We start from the raw sequence: 10,279 nt of genomic DNA on the forward strand, positions 1-10,279 counted from the left end.
TGTACTCTTCATTCATTGTCAATTATTACATGTAAGTAGTTACCTTAGTCATATATTTTTTAAATAAAACTGCTTCAAAACTGGCAAGCTAATCATTTTTAACGGTTTCCTTCTATTTGAGTAGGGTTGGGGGAAATAGAGAAGATCAAAATTTTAAAATGATATATATAAAACCTGCATACTTATATCATTATCCTACAATCAATATCTATAGACATTTCTATACTCACTCTTGTACACGTAATCTTAACGCTTTTCTGTAGCAAGATTGATCTGGAATAGAACGGTTAAAACTAATTTTCATTAACATTTTTCATTAACATTAACATTTATTTCCCATACTTATACGAGGTTTGTTCATTAAAAAAATTCCTAAACTCTATGGCATACAACACAGACATCATATTCCATTAAGCTTTACGTTCTCTCATGATTTAATCTTCAATGATTTGATATCAGTTAATGTGGACACACTTTTCATCTCATATTTCCATTGTGAGAAGCTGGAAAACAAGGATATTCGAGACACTGCATTAAATATGAATGGTAAAGAATCAGTAAACTAGATTGAAATTAAACGCATTATTAAAGCTGCCGTAAAACTTGTTGAGAATTCCAAAGAAATATTCAATGAAATTAGTAAATTGCACCGCATCTGATGTCTGTATTAGACATACATGTATGAGCAGGTGGATGTTATATGTCATAAACAATAGAGATATAATGGGCATCAAAAAATGGATACTGTCCTGGGTGACAAGGACTTACAGCAACCAATGTACAGTTTGTAAACAAACTATAACATTAACCTATGATGTTTGATTGACTTTGAGACACATATCAAAGAATGACTGCACTTAAGGACGTTATTTGGAACCTTTTCGGCTACCCATTTGAAGCTTAACATTACAATAAATCGCTGAAATAATCTATGATTAATGTGCAAGCATATGCTTTTAACATATATTTCTATAATTTTTCGTCATACATATTTCAATAATTACATACAACGCTACTGAAAAGAACATGTTTAACCAATAAAATTCCGGAAAATTGAACTGGACCGCTTTCGATTTTAAGGTCGCAGCAAAGGGGCGGAGACATTTAAATCGCATGGAAATGGATCATAAGCGCATGGTTTTTCGTATTTGACTTATATTATGTACATATATAAAAAAAGACCGAGAAAATGGTTTTGTGTTCATTTTGTACGTCGTCAAATAAATGATTTATAACCATGCATATAATTTCATTAATTTGTATCCACGTAAGTAAGTAAAGAGCAGAATATTAAGAAAAAAATTCAAAAAAATAAACACAATTGTGATAAATATATGTATGCATTTTGTACCCTTAGGTTGGTAGTGCCTTTTTGAGAATTATTGGTAGATGAAAAAGACACTGAAATACATTTTATTTTCTGAACATAATGGTCTGTTTTCGCATAAATGAAAAATAATTTGCAACCTGTCTATATGATAATCTGAAATAAGTACACACAGTAAATCCATATATGACCTTGCCATTTGATTATTGGCAGAGTTAATTTTCAAAAAAAGTTTTGATCGGTATTAAGAGTACAAAGGACAATGCATTAATATATAAAAAAATGAATTTCGGCTTCTACATTATCAAGCACTGCATATTTTTCTCTATCTAACGTTCTTATGAAATTGGAATGTTTAAAATTCACAGCTTATGTATTATTTGCTGTCAAGCAGCGAATTAACTAAATCTTAGAATTATTAAGTGTTCGTACCTATAGTGTATTAAAAAAAAAAATGACATTTTCACTTTATCTTAATCGTATTGAATAATAATTTTGGACTTATTAGTAACGAAAAAAAAAAACCTAAAAAAAGGTTTTCTTTTATGATGACTAGGGGCTTCTACCATATAAAACTGGTCGGGCTCTTGTTTTCAAATTTCTGGATCCGCCACTGCTATATGTACAGCATGTAATCAGCAAAATAATACCTTTTTCCTTTAAAATACCCCAAACAAAAACACTGTTGTGAAAGAAATCAACTTAAAGCCGCTTGGTCCGATTCTAATCGCTAAAAATACATATTCGATTTTCTTCTTGAAAAATAATTGTCCATAAATTGTTTCAACTTTTGTCAAATTATATCCCCAAAGTCCTTTTCTTTTAAAAGATATCAAAATTCAAAAGTTAAAAAAATAATTTTTGTTAGGTCACACAAAAAATAATGCTATGTTGATCATTGTTGATATAGCGTGAAATCACCTTCGAAAAATTAAATTTATCGCTTACATGTTTATCTCATGAAGAATACACCCGAGCATTTTTTTTCACAACAAAGTACATATATCACCTGCACACGGACAATATTTTAGCTCCCTTAAAAAATAATTTAAAACATCTGATTTTCCTTTATTCTTTAAATATGCATATCAATATAAAAACTACTATGGATTATATTCCATTAATTTCTTTATTTTTGAAAAGATGTATTATCACTAAGGCTTCTAATAATAAAGAAAAAAAAATACTCGGGTTTGAATTACCATCATTATTAGATATATCCGATAAACTTATTTTTTTCAAAATTGACTTTACAACAGATCTTAACTTCCGTCAGGAACTTGTTTGTCAATAAGGTTTTTGATCTATGTTTTCCTTGTAAGGATTGTTGTAATAAACTATTAAATCAATCTTATAATTTATTTTTATATATTTTCTATGTAGTGAAGTACTTTTATTGTGTAAGATAATATGTGCTCGGATTAAGCGGCTTTAAACTTTAAAACGCTAATAAAATGTACGCAAGGATCTTCAATATTTTGAAGATGGAAATACATGTAGATATGAAAAGAATTTTCCAACGACTGACACAATGAAAGCGTGTCGAACACTTGAATGTCACGTGAGAAAAGTGATTATAATATCAAAGGGGTCACATGGGCTGAAACTCGTAACCTGCTAATTTAGAAGCTATCTCGAGCGAAGTTTGGGTACATTTTTTTTTTAAATTAGATATGAGCCGCAACTTGACCCACATTGTCCTTCGGATATGTATAAGTTTTAATTAAAATACACATTCTGTGCAAATGAGAAAAATGGTCAAGTTGCGGCTCGATGTAAACAATGTCGTTGAAAACTGGTTTGCATATGAATAACAATAGAAATGAGACAAAACTGTTAGACCCCTGTTTCAAAAGCTAGTGTCGCTCGGCATTATTTAATACTTTCATGTATTATAATAAACCAAAACCTGCTCTTAAGATATTGTTTAATACCTATAAAACATAAATTTAACGAATTTTGGAATTTTATTTTGCGCAAATCATTGGGATCCAACTCTCATAGCTTAAGTGCAGTCATTCTTTGCTAGGAATCAATTTTGGGGTAGTGTACACTATTTGTAAGAAACATTTTTCAGTAAAAGAGCATAGCACTCAATGAAAATCCTATATTTTGAAAAATGAGAGAAAACGACAGTGTGTAAGAATATCTAAACAATTAATTAAAAAAAATCAGAAACTGCAGTTATCCACATTTGTTTGAAATTGCACGAGGACAAAGACAGTTTCATATTTTTTTTAATATGTTCGTAGTCTTGTTAAACATCTTATTCGGGGAGGCAGATCAATTTCTGGAAAAGTCTAGAAAGCATTTTTTTTTTCAAAAAAAAAAAAGAAAAAAAAAAGAAAGAAAAGAAAAGAAAACGAGAAACATTTTATCTTAACCTATTTTATATAGGTTATGTTTAATTTACATGTCCATGGAAATTGCACTTTTCCTTTTTTTTGAAAGTTGAAAAATGAATGTCATCTCCTTCAAAAAATGAATTTAACTTAAGTAGAAATTTTGTATTTAAGCGAAACAGGACATTACTTTCTCATCATAAAAATCTGTTAATAATGAATTTCAAACACTCACATTTATAAGCTTTATTCGACATGTATGTTTCAGTGCATTCTCCACAATAGTTTTTGTAATGTTCTTGCACTTTTCCTCCGTCGTAATTGTATTCAGCACAATGACCTATAATGCAGCATCAAATTAACAAACATCTTGTGAAGAACACATCCCCTTAAAAAATAAACACAATACGTTTTGTATGAGATCCCTTATTTGCTTAAAGTCAAACAAATATGCAAACTTATTGATTTGCAGACAAGTCAGCTATACCTTTAATTCCCCCCCCCCACTCCCCCAAGGAATGAAAAGTATTGCATAAGCGATAGACATCAATGCCTTTTGCTTTCAGCTTGTTTAGTGTGACCATTTCATCTACATTTTGCCGTTTAGGATTGTAAAACATACTAAGACCAGATAAACATGGTTCAGTTCATTTTAAAAATCTTTTTTTAAAAACAAGAGGCCCATTGGCATAATACATGTACTTCACCTGAACATCATGTAACAACATTCCAACAACTGAATTTTTAAACCAAAGGCCATGCATTACAATTTTGAAAGAGGCACCATTGCTCATCATAAATATACACTTAACATGCTAAGTTTGGTTACTTAGTACCCATAGAATGAATAGGGAAGCAAAAAAGGCATTTTAAGTAATGAGTAAAAATCAATCAATAATCAGTAGTGCCCTAAACCACAGGAACCCTTGACCCTGGATTCACACATTTCAAAATTTTAGAACAGGCTCCCTTGCTTTTCAAACTGTCGATTTCTACAAAGGAACACATTTCGAAACATTAATTTAATTTCAATATATAATAGAAAGGTTTCCCCTATGGAACCCTTTAAAAGGGTCGTGAAATTCACAAATTGTTGATTGTTTGATTGATTGCATATTGTTAACGTTCCTCTCGAGAATTTTTTCATTCATATGAAGGACCCTTGCTCATCATAAATTTGTAGGTAGTCCATCTATTTAACTCCCAAGAGAAAAGACGATTTTCAAAAAAGTTAATACATTTTCACTTTACAACAAACCTAGCACTTACACCAGAACCCTTGACCCTATGGCTACGAAAATCAAATTTTGAAAAGGCATCCTTGCTCATCATAACGATGTTAGTAGATTGTGTAATACCCCGATGCAGAAAAGGAGATTTTAAAAGAATTTATGGTTTCACTATGAAATTAATAAAGCCCCGCCTTAACCAGAGCTTTACTCTAACTCTTTTCCTATACATCCATTCAGACAATTGACCAAGGCATTTACTTGTCGGACCTTCAACTACATTTGTCTAAGTTTTTTCTCAATATATCAAATAGTGCAACTTTGACCTCTACCAAATTTGGTTGTATTGACAAATACAAGAACAACATAAAATGAAATTTTATATATGCTTTCTGTTCTAACAATATATGTTCAGTAATGAACCTGTAAACATGAAACAGAATAAAAAACTTTGAATCTTGAATTTCGATCCCGATTGAATGTGAACCCAATTAATAGTGATCCCTATTGGGATCGAAGTTTTGTTCTTATGTACTTATGTATGTCTGTTTTGAAACCAACGATGAACATTCAACAGTCGTTTTTTATTTTTTAGATATTCTTTTACATTAAAATACAGTACCCTGCAATATTCACATGTTCACATATTTGCATCTTCTTTTTCTTTATTTTGAGAATTTCCAGCATTAGCAATGAAAATGTTTGCTATCAGTCATTCCAAAAAAAAAAAATTAGGCATCATATCCGGAAAAGAAAAAAAGGATTTTTCCCGGGATTTTAGTACAATACTTATGATTAACAGCTACGAAACCTTGAAAACCCAAAATATTGTTAAAATTTTGATTTCTGTTCAGAGGGCTAAAAAGCAACTTTCGGTAAGGGAATGAAAATTATTCAACCGTTAAATTACTGATTTAGCAAAGCTAAAGATGCCCTAACTTTTTGGCACATAGTTATATCCCGTATATAATTTCACCCTTAAATTAGGGTGTTGCGTTTCTATTGACTGTGAGTATAGTTTGTTCAATTTCATAGAAATAATGCACCTTCGATTCACTATATAATCTATAAAGCCTTGCCTTAGCGCTAGAACCTCTGACCCTGGGGCCATGAATATCACAATTTAGGTAGAGGACTCAAAGCTTATTACAATCATGGCAACAGTTTGACTACATGATGTCCAGGAGTAAAGAACAAGATAGTTTCAGAGAGGCTGAAAATATTCAAATGTTAAAACTCAACGACGTAGTACAACGACAGACGATAACGTTTAGCCATAGTTCACTTGAGTGACTCAGGTATTCTAAGAATAGGTAAAGTAGTCAGAACTAAAAGCTAAAACCTTGAATTAAATGAAACCGAATACAACGGATAAAATTGGATATTTTAAGAACATTTAAGAACATATTTAGTAATTCAAATTAAAAAAAAGATAATTATCAAGCACACAATAAGAAGCCAGAAATTATAGGCTATAAATAGAAAAAAAAACTTGCTTTTCACACGTTTTTATATCATTACCTGGAAGAATTTTAGCTACAGGTGCACATACTTCTACGGTCAAATTACCCCAGGGGTTTATAAGACAGTGATATTCCATCGTGTGTAAGCAGCCCTGCTTATATTTGCATTTCTTTTTTTCTGCAGCTTCCATCCATAATTTTTCATCTGTTGGACAAAATTTCACTACAGTTCTTGTCTCTTTTGAAGGCCCGCAGTATTCAGGATCAATCAAATGCATATTATTTGCACTCACAACATCCTGTAATCATGACGGACTTGTAAAAAAAAAGTTGAAATACATGGAGATAAAGAACAGTACTTAAGCTCAAATGTCCATTAAACAATATAAAATTAAACCTTTAGGGCTTTTTGATATTATCACCTGAATCCCTATGAAGATTGAAATGTTTTATCCATAGACAGGAGGTTTTCTAAGATACATTAGATTTCCAATATAATGTTATAGATTCTTGGAATTTCTTCTTTCCCGTTATTTTCTTCAGAAGAAACCTTATTTAGGGTTGTTGTTCAAAATGTTATTTCGGACTTTCTTTCTGTTTTCATGTTAACAGAACTAATGTCCCTATGGTGGATTCAAAAGATGCCTTCTTTGATATTTAGTTTACAATTTTAAATTGGACTACGTTCAAAAATCATTAGTATGGAAAACAATAAAAAAAATCAAAATATCTTGTATAATTCAATAAAGAGTGAAGTTAAACAGGAGTGCATTTAGTGCCATTATTTCATGGATAGCCCTCGTACTTAGAACAGCACATAGCACTTGAGCAGTTTTGTTAGCTTGAAAATTTTCTCTTCATTCCAAAAATTCATTTTATAAATACTGTTTTTTTTTTAAAAAAAACCTGAATAAAGAAAAGATCATCTTATAAATTCCAAAGATAAATAAGAGTAATTGCAGTTGGATAATTATATATATTTTTAGTCATATTTTTTTATTTGGATAACCCTAGATTTTCCAGTATTAAATATGTGCCTATGGTTCTGCAGGATTGTCTGAAATGAAGCACGTACATACTCGGAGTACATTTAAGGTGAGCAATGGAAATATCGGCTAAATTTTGTATTTAAAAATGTATTCGTAATCGGGATGGCGATTATTTTTAGTAAAATATTTATATCGGATAATTGTAATTATGATTAATAACTATTTCTATATTTAGACTAGTCACGTGATGCGGCAGTCACGCGATTTTAGCACATTGACTTGAAGTATTGATGTTACATATAAATATCACTAGTGCAAGGGCATAACTGAGTTAAATTTCCAAGTTTAGTATATAAAATATTTTCAAAAAGCATTGTAGTTTCTAAAAAATGCTGCGATCCTGTCTAAATTCTGCAATTTCATTGTTAAAATTATACTTGTATGACCGAATGCTATATTTTTTTGCTGGTCAGCGGCATGAAATGTTGATATAATTAAACTGTTTTTATGATTTCATCGGGATCGCAGCACTTTTCAGAAACCTTATTAATTCTTTAGTTGAAATGTAAACGCTTACTTTGATCCATAGAGTGTATGCCCTTGCACGTGATCGATTTATTAAGACCCCCCCCCCCACATTACCCTCCGATGTACTTGTGTTAGCATTCAAATATACGGCAGTGTCAATTAAATACGTAATGTACAGAAAATATATTAATAAAATAGCGAAGAAGACATTAAATTCAAGTTATTGTCCCATGGAATATCTGTAAATAATATTTTATTTAATTTTAGAATACATATATTGTTGAGAAAATATTACTTGATATGTCTCTCACTGCATACAAACTACGTCACGTTGTAAGAAATGACGTCATATGACAAGTGTATTGCGATCGGTGACTTGTTTATAACTTGTTATGTGGGGTTTAACTAACGACAAAACAACTCGCTGTAGTAAGTTTTTATGTAGTTTGCTGATTTCTTACTGGTTAAATTAGCAGATAAACTCATTTGTGGTATTTTAAAGAAATGCTGTATGACGTATATTGTGTATGATGTCATAGGCAGGTTTTTCCAGTAAAAATTAGGCTCCGCCTCCTATTTGTAACCTTAACTGTGCTGCGCTGTTCTCCCAATACAAGAAGCAAATTAAACATGTTATGTAAAATATATAGAATTCTTTTGAAAACTATTTTTATCACAATATCTATGAAACTGAGAACCATCTCGGCAATATTGCGTCTATAGTATTTTCCATCTTGATTCTTGGGCTTCATCGTGCGGCAAATTGTTGCATTAACAAGGTGCTGATGAATTGTAATTCTAATTCCAATCCTGTATTAATGAAACTTTATCAATTCATATAATCAGAATACCCTAACAGTACACACCCTTGTTACTTTCATTTTCAACCAAGCTAGGCCTAATTTGCAATCGTTTGTCTTAGGGCCGACAATGTGACGTCATTCATTGACTAAATCAGTGGAAACTGCCGACATTTTATCAATCTGTTATATCTTATATGCGTTCCCAATTTTTGAAACAGATTTATTCAATTTTGAATGCATGTATTTCATACTATGTTTTGGATTGATTGATTGATTGTATACTGTTTAACGTCTCTCTCCAGAATAGTTCACTGATATGGAGACGTCACCATTGCCGGTGAAGGGCTGCAAATTTAGGCCTATGCTCGGCACTTACGGCCTTTGAGCAGGGAGGGATCTTTATCGTACCACACCTGCTGTGACACGGGGCCTCGGTTTATACAGTCTCATCCGAAGGACCGCCCAATTTAGTCGCCTTTTACGACAAGCAGGGGTTACTGAGGACCTATTCTAACCCGAATCCCCACGGGTACTATGTTTTGGAAAAAACTCAAATAAATGAATTCCCTTGGGGTCAGTGTGTAGACTACATACTCAGCACTACTGAAGAACAGCTATTTTTATGACACTTTAACCAGACTGTAGAAGGAAAGCAATTCTTAACTATTTGTCAATAAAATTTATTTATAAGATTGTCTTTAGGATTATTGTCAACGCATAAAATGCTACAAATTTTAGATTTTTGTGACATAGCGTAATTTCACTCTATTGAACAGTTATTATAAACATAATCTTAGTAGTAATGTTATTATTCAAAGTAATAACAAGTTACATATAACGTTTTGATTATTAATACTTTCATTGCGCCCCCTTGCGCTAATAAGTGATAGAACAACAAGTTCATTGCAATGTCTTTCACGATCAGGATCAATATTAAACACGCTTTCAGCTACAATTGAATCCTGACATACATATAATTATCTGACTATACTGAGTCAATTACATTTTATATATTGGAACTTAAACAAATTTTTTAAAATGCATGCAATCAATAAGAATGGTAGCTGAGGTTGTTGACAACGTCATTAACATGCTGTTTATAATGTAATTATGTTGATGTCTTATTCCTGTCAAAAAAGAAGAAAAGCAGCAGTAGCTGCTTTCTTTCCACTTTTATTTTTTGTCTACCATCCTCTGATGGAAGGGGTTCACGTTCAGCAGGAGATAGGATCACTCGACTTTTTTTCTTTATAGTCCCTGTTTTCTTTGTGTGGCATCTTCAAACCATTTTGCAAAACTCAAATATTTCCCTGTCCCAATCATTTAAGTAAATGCGTTCAATATTCCGTGTTATTTTGCAAGTTTAAGTACTCGTAATGCAGCGAAGGCGTTCGCAGCAAATATCCGATTCTCATACGAGCGTTGTTCCAAAAGTAATTTCACAACCTTGATAAAACTGCTATAAATCGACATAAAGCAACAAAATTGTACATGATAGAAGCTTTATTTAATTCAGATCAGACCTGAAAAATTCAAAAATTCATAGATTTTAAATCTGATTTTAAACAATGTGCCTTTATGGTAGTCCCCGCATCTAA

The 10,279-nt window shown here is 31.6% G+C and overlaps 1 long non-coding RNA gene across 1 annotated transcript; it reads right to left on the reverse strand.

Annotated features, from left to right (window-relative positions):
* Nucleotides 1-250: 250 nt before the first annotated feature.
* LOC134267111 (uncharacterized) lies at nt 251-6,550 on the reverse strand. Its single transcript, XR_009992094.1, has 3 exons — nt 6,420-6,550; nt 3,905-4,009; nt 251-273 (listed from the first exon to the last, which is right to left on the reverse strand). It is a non-coding gene; the product is annotated as an uncharacterized LOC134267111 (long non-coding RNA).
* Between the last annotated feature and the right edge of the window lie 3,729 nt (nt 6,551-10,279).

The sequence above is a fragment of the Saccostrea cucullata genome, unplaced genomic scaffold (genome assembly GCF_032062105.1).
Source record: "Saccostrea cucullata isolate Sc308-1 unplaced genomic scaffold, CSIRO_AGI_Scuc_v1 ctg8440, whole genome shotgun sequence".
NCBI lineage: Eukaryota > Metazoa > Mollusca > Bivalvia > Ostreida > Ostreidae > Saccostrea > Saccostrea cuccullata.